Below are 9,306 nucleotides of genomic sequence, written 5' to 3'. Positions count from 1 at the left end.
TGCCCACGCAGATCCCCCACCAAGTTAGGAGCGCCCGCCCCGGCCCTGCCTGCGGAGGGACAGTCCCACGTCCAGCCGGAGGGACGGCAGGTCCGAGCCGGGACCCGTCGCCTCTGGCCCGGAGAGTCAGGAGTGAAGGCGGCCCTTTGTCCCGAGGGCCCCGGCGGGTGGGGATGACTTTGGTGTGCCACATCACCGAAGCGGCAATCCGGAGAGGGAATTTGGGAGACGAAGGTCCGGCGGATCCCACCCCTTTCCTGCGGAGTTTCCCCTTCCTGTCCTTATTTGCCCCCTCCCCTGCCCCGCGTCCCCCAGCTCGCGGCGGCCCGGGCGGCGACGGCGCCCTCCTCCCTCGTCCCTCCCCCGCGGGGCCGGGCCCCCTGCGATCGCCCCCCGCTGGCGGGGCTCGCGAGCCAGGGGATCCGGGCGCGCGGCGTGGCGGCCGCTCGAGTTAATAAACAGTTAAGTTTGGAAGACTCGGCAGACACGTTGAGGGGGAGTTACCAAGCCCAGGCAGCAAAAACATCCCGGCGCATTCCTGGGGAGTCCTCGGCTGCCAGCATCTGATTAGAACCATATCTCGCCGGGAGTGGCCGCGCGGCTCCGAGGCTCCCGGGCCGGCGGCTATTTAAGCGCGGCCCGCCGTGTCGGCCGCGCGGCAGCCTGGAGGCTCGGCACCGGGAAGTCATGCTCGCTTCGCCGAGGCGCTAGCCAGCCGTGAGTCGCTCTGCCGCCCTTCCTCCCCGAGGCTCCATGTTTCGCCCTCTCCACCCCTCTTTTCCTCCCCTTGGGATGCAGCTCTGGGACTTGTTGCGGGGAGCGGGGGTGCGGAATCTTGGAGAGGGGACGGTACTCGGGGAAAGAGCGGTTTTGTGGCCTGACATCCGAGGAATGCTTCCGCGGACGGCATTTACCTTTGGGGTCGGGCTGCAGATGTCCAGCTTGTGACATTTCATAAGCGCCTCCCTTTGTGTGTGTGTGTGTGTGTGTGTGTGTGTGTGTGTGTGTGTGCGCGCGCGCGCGCGCGCTTAAAGACTCAGCGGGCAACCCTGCTAGGACGCTGGTGTGGCCGCTGACCGCCTAATTAACCCCTCCAGGGGTGTTTATTTTTGCCCTGTGACAAAGGCAGGGGACCCGGTTTGTGCCCCCCCCTCCCCCAAGCTTTTTCCTAGTGGCTGACAACGTGTGGCATGAAAATGTGAACTTTGTCTTACACCGCATTCTTAAGAAAGTAGCTGCCCAGGAGACTGAACAAACTTGTTTTAAATCCCTGGAGCGTTTAAAAGGTGTTGGCCTGCTTGCTGTAAACTGGCTGGAAAAATGAAGTAAGAATTCTAGAAAGGGGGGAAAAATGAATGGGTTAAAGCCATGGAGCTCCAGCCAGCCTAGCGGTTCTCACAGCATAGAGCAGACTCTTGTTACTCCCCTCCGAATTCCTTTCCTCTTGTTTGACTCAGTTCCTAGCCTGGAATTCAGGTCCGCTGTCAATGTCAGCAGGGAGCTGCTCGAGTCCAAAGGGAAATTTAACTGGATTAAAAGCACTTAAAGAATCTGGATGTTATCTCCACGCCCTTACCACCCCCCAGCCACCTTTTCCTCTTTCCTTTTAGTTTGTGTTTGGAAGGAAGACAGGCACTCTTGTAAAATGAGAAGAGCAGCAGTAAGCTTCCAGACACATGGAAAGACTTAAAAATTATGGAGGGGAGACTTCATGAATAGTAAATGTTGTTATTACACTATAAAGTGACTTAATGAAAAAATTTCTGGCCCTAATCAGGCGAAGCAGCAGGGGTAGGGGAGGAGGAGGTAAGACGGAACTAGCTCAAACAGAAGTAATGGTTGAAGAAAGAAGGCAGCTACAAAAATGCCTTCAAGATGTCTGATTAGGCTCTCGGAATGGCTTTGATGGGATCTAGAATTGATCTTCCTTACAGGCTTGAGGTTAGCTCCCTGCACAGGAGCATCCACGGGCTGTTGAGGAGGAAAGTACTAGCTGAGAATGGGGGAGCCCTGCAGCGACCAAATGGTTTGTCTCCCTGGTCTATGACATCGCCACGCTTGCTTCTTAACACCCACCTTCAGACCCTGAGTAGGCTGCTTTTCTCTGGGCTTGGTGCCCCGCCCACCCCAGGTTCTGTCTCTCCCTCCTTGAAGGGAAACAGGCCTCAGTGACACCGTAGGAAAGTTTATTGCCTTGAGGATTCAGAAGTATTTGGGACTGAGCTCTCTTTAACCTTCGGGGCAAGATCATTTTGGTAAAGTGCTGGGGGCGTGCGGGTGAAGTACCACACTTCATAGAACATGGAGTGTGCAGTGTGGACAGTCTTCTGGAGAAAGCACGGAGGAGATCTAGTAGCCTTTTCCAATGTGTATTTCTGGGACTGATGACTTCTTCCAGATTCCTCATCAGTCTCCCTCCAAGGCAGACTGGATTCTTTTTCTTGTTGGTGAATAACTTAACTTCCCACTCTCAACTCTGTCCCTTCTTACCCAAACAACTGCCCTGGAAACCAGTTCTTCTTTAAGCTATACCCTCCTACATTTGATTGGAACCAATTGATGGTAATGGAATGTCCTCCACCTTTGAACCCTGACATCTGTGTTGTTGACATTCTGGTCTTGGGCACAGTTGGATCTTCACCTGAGGATGTTAGGAGAGGGAAGAGAGCCATGCATGGCACTTGTTAAAAGCCTTGCCTAATCTGTTGGGGGGGAGTCTGCATTTCCATTCAAGACTTCTGACAGTTTTAGATTCAACTAGAAGTCCAAATTCCCATGCATTCGGTTTATCTCTTGGCTTGCTCAAAAGCTTGAATGAATCTTAGTCACCTTGTTAGGGTTGAAGGAATTGCTTTTAAACACTTGTTGGCATGAAGGTGGTACAGGGACCTCTAGAAACTTCTGACCAGATGGTTGGGAGTGATACTTATTGGCCTACTTGGCCATGCCTCAATTATCTGAAGATTAAGAGAGCAGAAAGACATGTGCCTTGTTGGGTGGCTCCTGGCCAGAAGGAGGCTTTGTGGATATGTGGGCTCTTGGTGACACAGCAAGAAGATGCTGCTTCATTCCAAATTTTACCATAAGCCTACACTTGCTACCACTGATATTTTTTATCTGAATGGTTTTGAAGGCATCATGTGTTTCTCTCCCTCCATCTGTCCTGCCTTCGGGATTTAATTGATGCTTTCCTCAAAGACAAGTGAAGGTGCTGAAATGCTCGAGCAGGCTGCTGAAGAGTGGGCTCTCCCATGTGTCCGGTTGTCCTCATGGGCATCAGAACATGCCTTCCCACGTGGAAAGGCTTGACAGCAGGCTGGCTGGGGAGTGTCCGTTAACACATCCGTGAACATGTCAGGCTTTCTGTCCTCCACGAGGAATCAGAACGAGACCTGCACTGGCAATAAGAAACACCTGAGTAATAGGACGTGGTATTTTAAAATTTTCCCTGGTGCTGCGCATACTTCTGAATTGGAAGCCGTGCCACTGAATTGCATGGAGGTCAAAGTCACCTCTAGCGAGCTAGCTGCAACAGCAGCTCCGTGTGCTTGGTGGAAGCCTCATTCACCGTAATGTGGCTGGACTGGGTTGTATGAATCAGAAAGAGCATAGACCATCCGTCCCCTCTTGGACAAAAACCATGCTAATTTCTGATGAAGGGAACAGGGGATGCTGAGGATGGACACAAAGGGCCAGCACTCGTGCCAGTTTCTGCCTCCCACCCTGGACAGTCAGGTAGTGGGGTGAGCACGTGGCTTCCAGAGTCTTGCAGCCTTGATTCAGACCCTGGCTACACCACTGTTGGTTATATGACCTTGGGCAAGTTGCGTAACCCCTCTGTACTTAAGCTTCCTTATCTGGAGAATAAGAGTACCTAGCCCAAGTTTGCTAGGGAGATTGTTAACCTAATATGCTTAGAACACTGTATTCTCTCTGACCTAGGAATACACAAGTTTTGTGTTATTTTTGCCCCCTGAACAACTGAAGGATGTGTCTTTGTGAAAACTGAAGGCAGAGTGGAGAATTTCTGCATCAGAACTGGGCACTGCGCGTCTACCTGAGAACGGCTAATCATTCAAGCACTTCATATTGCCAGTGTGTTTGCTGTGCTCACCGCTAGGACAGACAGGGAGTTACTCTGTGTTCTCTGCCAGGAAGCCTGTAGTTTGCTTTGGTCAAGCTGACCTCCTTGGGACTCAGTGAGGTCTCCGCCCCCCTCAGCTTCCCTGTGGAGTGGAGTGGAAGCCACTCTTCCCCAAGTCAGCATTACAGGAGAAGGAAGTGGGAAAGCAGGGACCACCCATACTAAGCTGAGGGACTGGACCAGAAATAAAGTCTTCCGAATGCGTGCCGCCCCGGTCTATGCTTGCCCACATAGCTGGGCAGGTTGCCATGGTTACTCCCCTTCCCGCATCCTTCTCCCACCCTGGAAGGAAGCCTGCCACTCTAGGGTGAGCAAAATCTGAACAAATTGCTTCCTGATCTAAAAATGGAAGTTACTTTTTTATTGAGGTCGACTCTCCTGTCTACCTACCTCATCCTTTTCCTCTTCTCAACTTCTTTTAATCTTAACCCTTAATCGCCTAACTCTTGCTAATTCTTCCATCATCAAGGTAGAACAACAGGAAGGCTTATGAAATGTCAGGAACACAGGAGCTATTGCCTCAATATTAAAGAAACCTGGCAGTTTTTCTCCGCTACCGTAACTTACACAAGCTAGCTAGAGGCAAGTGACCTTTAACTGCCTTAAACCGGTAAGAATTCTGAGTGAACCCAGCAGGCAGAGTGTTGAACTGTAAGGAAGTTACCAGAAGGCAGGATGCAGGAGGACTATCACCTAAATTTTTAGGTAACCACAGAGTAAGGGAGCAGGTAGACTAGGAAGTAAGAGTCCTGAAAAAGTGAGATCCAAAACACTGTTCAACCTGGAATAAATTTGGGGGAAGGATATGTGGTTTCACATTTTCTCTGGGTGAAAAGCTACCCTATTTGTCTCTGATGTACAGTTACGCTGAAATAGACTGAGATCTTATATGACAGATGAAACACACAAGCTCTCATTTCACAATCAGATTCATTCAGTCTTTCAAGAGTGGACACTTAGTTACCTTCATGTGTGTTTCACAGCTAGAGAGAACTTGTCTAAAATAGTGGTTCTCAGAGTGTGGTCCTCAGACTAGCAGCACCGGCATCATCTGGAAACTTGCTAGAAATGCAAATTCTTGGTCCCCATCCCAGATCCAGTGAGCCAAACTCCAGCAGTGGGGCTCATCCAGCTGTATTTCAACAAGCCCTCTGCATGATCATTTGTTTTATAATTCAGTTGTTCAGTGGAAAGCTTAACAAAGTATGTGCATTCCTACAGTCATGGAAATAATAAAGCAAAGCATTTAAACACAGCTCAATTTAACTGGATCTTAGGATACAAAAGATGAAAAGGCACAGACCTTGACATTTTTCCTACTATCTCAAGTTCGTTTTCTTGATCCAAGGAAAACCGATATACTCCTTATTTTTGTATTATCCCCTGACTTCCAAATCCTTTTTCCTCTTTTGGGTTAAGATCATAATTAATCTCCATTTATTAGGAGACTGCCCCAGTTACTTCTTTTAAAAAAGATTCTATAAACTAGATCATTACCCATGAACCAGATGATTTTCTCTAACCTATAAAACTTTTTTTTATTTTGTTTTTCATGCAATACCCAGAGTGCAGATGAAGGCTTCTCCATATTGGTAAATGAACCTACTGCAACTTGGTTTTTATAGAGCTTTATGGTTTAAAAAGTACCAGTCCATTCTCCATTTATCTTTCACTCTAATAACTTAATAGAAAAATATCTCTTTCTTAGTTCAAATATGATCATTGCATGTGAGCTTGCTCAGGGTCATATCATTAGATAGGAGAGTCAGGATTCAAGCATGAATCTTTATCATTTGAATCTTGGTGTTTATCTGAATATTTAGTATGTACCTATTATGTGGATTATGTTGCTAGCCTGGCAATGGAAGAATACCCAGTGAGTGGAAATCTAAAAGAAAATCTACATCACGTGAAACAAAGAATGTAGACTCTGGACCTGCACTGGAATGACAGCCGGGCCATTTCTTAGGCTGCTGCTTAACGTCCCTGACCCTTAATTACCTCACCCACCTTGCAAACAGTCCTAAGAATGACGGATGCTAATCAGAGACCAATGTTTAGCAGGGATCACACCTTAGACTGAGAAATACAAGGGTGTGATCCAGAATTAAAGAATTGGAATTCTAGTTTCGAGGAGATGGCATGGGTTCAGGGTTAAGAGCTTAGACTCTGAACTGCAAATGACTGTCCACAACTCACTTTTCCATTTAAGACAAGAGATGGCATGTCCGAGCTTCATTTTTCTCCATCAGTAAAATGAGTTACTACCAAGTTAAAGTTTAAGGTGAAGCCTTGGAAGCTGGGAAGCTGCTGCTTCAAAATTCCTCCTCCTCTAGAATTACAATTCCCAGTGCTGCAATTAGGCTGATATTTGGAAAATGCTCTTGCTTTACTTGTTTTGAGCTTGAGGCAAGTTGAAATCTAGAGATGAACACATTTCAGCTGAAAAATTAGAAGACCTTCTTTCTTGCACACCTTGAAACTACTAAATGTAAGGGTCCAGCAGGAGAATGTGGCAATGCTTCATAAACCAGTACAGGCCCACAAATATTAACTCTCAAGGTACCACTTAAATCTCATTGGGCATGACAATTCAGTCCTCCTAAAGTCTAGAGTTGATCCTTACTCAAAGAACCAGAAAGTGATGAATAGTTTCATTTAACTGTGTCCATGTTGGATATAGCTGCTCTCCTTGTTCTAAACATTTCATACAATTGACCTCACTTATTTTCTATACTTTAAGTGTCCTATTAGGGGTCCAGACCTGTTTTGATCTTCTGTGATATGTTATGCAGATGCTGAAGTGCTTTCTGTTGTCAATTAGTTGTCATATGTTTGAACACCTGCAAGGTTATATGAAGAATGCTCAGTCTGGCTTTGGCCACCTTATTAATCCAGGTAGGAAGCATATACCTGACCTCTAGATCAGAGGATCAGAAGTGGGCATGGTATGCTTCCGAGTAGTTGTTCAAATATCTGTCCTTTTGAACAAAAGTCTCAGCTGTGCTTTAATTACATTAACCCTGGGTGGTGGTGGTGGTATTTTTTGTTTTGGGGTTTGGAATTTTTCTTTTAAACCTTTACTTCTAAATTTAAACATCATAAGTGCAATCCCATTTTTGACGTAGAAAACAAATATGTAACTGATTGAATAGGCTCTTCCATCCACAGCTGGTTGATAATAAGGAGAATTAATATCAATTTCTGCTTAGACCAAAGTTCAGCTATAACTGAAGCTTATCAGAAACATACATATTGACAACTGACAAAGCATCGAAAAGTTGATTTTATTCAACGTTGAAACTCTCTTTGGAAGGGCATCTTGTTGCATATAGGTGCTTGTTTAACTGCCTGTTAACTTGTTCTTTGGGAATTTCTGATTTATTCAACTTGTCTGAAGTTCTCAACGACTAAAGGTCGGCTGTAATTTTGTTGGATGATAATGTTGACCTGACACCTGCTGGCAGACACATAAATGCCAACAATCGTTGCCAATAAGAAATTTACAGTAAATGACATCAACTTAACTAACATGTGGTTGTGTTAAAATGAAGTGGTGTGGGTAGGATCCAGAGAAGAAAAGGATACCAGTATGTGATAATGGACTTAGCTTTTGCAAGAATGGTGGATATCAGATAGAAGAAAAATGTATCCTAGGCACATAAGCAAATTATGCAGGTGCACATCCAAGGATACAGACTTGCCAGTTTGACCAAGAGCAAGTACAGATGGCAGACAAGGAAGACATGGATTTGGAAAGTAGAGATGGATTGCACTGAGCCTTAGATATAAGCACAAGAACTTTAATCCACATTTGTTATGCAGTGGATCTCTTTGTTAAATCAGGAAAACAAAATGCTGACTCAGATTAATTCACCTAGCTCTACTGGCAGAATGACTTTGAGCAGAGATCGTTTACCTGTTGAACAAAAGCCTATATTCCATGACAAATCAACAGTGCAGAGAAAAGATTTGCCTAAGAGAATATTAGGGAGCAAATGGAAAATATATGTCACCCCTAATGTTTTAAGTGCACTACTTTTTACCAAACTATGTGGGTATCAGAAAGTAGGACCTGACCTCACAATTTCATTGAGTTGGGGGAGAGTTCTATATGAATTGGAGGGCAACAAGAGGTCATGGCAAGTGGAGAGAAACAGTAGGCTGATGAAGGGTCGGTGGACTCCGCTAAGGCAATACACCATGAGTAGACCTTGAATGATGGGAAGGAATTCACATAGGTGAAGGCAGTATTACAGCCTAGGGTTGCAACACAAGAAAGTGGTGTGTGTGTGTGTGTGTGTGTGTGTGTGTGTGTGTGTCCAGGGCAAATGGAAAATATTAGCCACCCTAAGGAATAGGTCTCTCTCTCTCTCTCTCTAAATATATGTAGATACATAGATAGATAGATAGAGATGCCTGATTAATATAAAACCAGGAAGGGGGTGCCTGGGTGGCTCAGTGGGTTAATCCTCTGCCTTCAGCTCAGGTCATGGTCTCAGGGTCCTGGGATCGAGTCCTGTGTCAGGCTCTCTGCTCAGCCAGCCTGCTTCCTCTCTGTCTGCCTCTCTGCCTACTTGTGATCACTCTCTCTGTCAAATAAATAAAATATATATATAAAATCAGGAAGGCCATGAAGTCTGATAGGGCACTCCCACAAGAATTCACCCATAAAAGTAAGTTATTTTACAACTAGTTTCTTACCACTTGGATTCTCATTGGACCTTTTTGAGAAGGTGAAGGAAAAATTTGTCTCACAAAGAGCTTCTTTACTTCAAGAATTCTAAATATCTTAAAAAGCACCTATGTTATGGGTACAGAAAATACCAAAATAACAGTGTAATGTGAAGTGGCGAATTGTGAGGGACAAGATACATGATACAAGGAAGTATCGCTCTTTTGGAAACAGGAACTTGGGGTGACAATGAGGCAAGATTAGGGAGGAATACTAAAAATAATTTTTAAAATTTTTTTTGGTGGGAAGGAAGATGGGGAATGGACATAAAAGATAGTTCTAGAAAATAGAGGGTCACAGGTTTGCCAGATTTGGTAGACATGAGAAGAGTCTATGATAAAATCTTAGTTTTATGCTGAAATATGGCCAGTACTGTTATTGATCTTTGAGGCATATCCACATACCAAATACATTCTGTAGTTCTGTT

General features: G+C 45.7%; 1 protein-coding gene across 3 annotated transcripts in view; it reads left to right on the top strand.

The window, feature by feature from the left end:
• The first annotated feature begins 312 nt into the window (after positions 1–312).
• Positions 313–9,306, top strand: part of DAB2 (DAB adaptor protein 2) — a 49,777-nt gene continuing 40,783 nt past the window's right edge. For 2 of the 3 annotated variants that reach the window (XM_004737974.3, XM_004737975.3), the window contains exon 1: positions 313–717. The gene's annotated coding sequence lies outside the window, so the exon portion shown is untranslated. The remainder of the gene's footprint in view (positions 718–9,306) is intronic. The other variant, XM_013051667.2, reaches the window with a different exon arrangement.

The sequence above is a fragment of the Mustela putorius genome, unplaced genomic scaffold (genome assembly GCF_011764305.1).
Source record: "Mustela putorius furo isolate JIRA1106 unplaced genomic scaffold, ASM1176430v1.1 tig00000407_pilon_pilon_pilon, whole genome shotgun sequence".
NCBI lineage: Eukaryota > Metazoa > Chordata > Mammalia > Carnivora > Mustelidae > Mustela > Mustela putorius.
The sequence above is the reverse complement of the archived record's forward strand: the minus strand, read 5'-3'. Positions and strand labels throughout refer to the sequence as shown.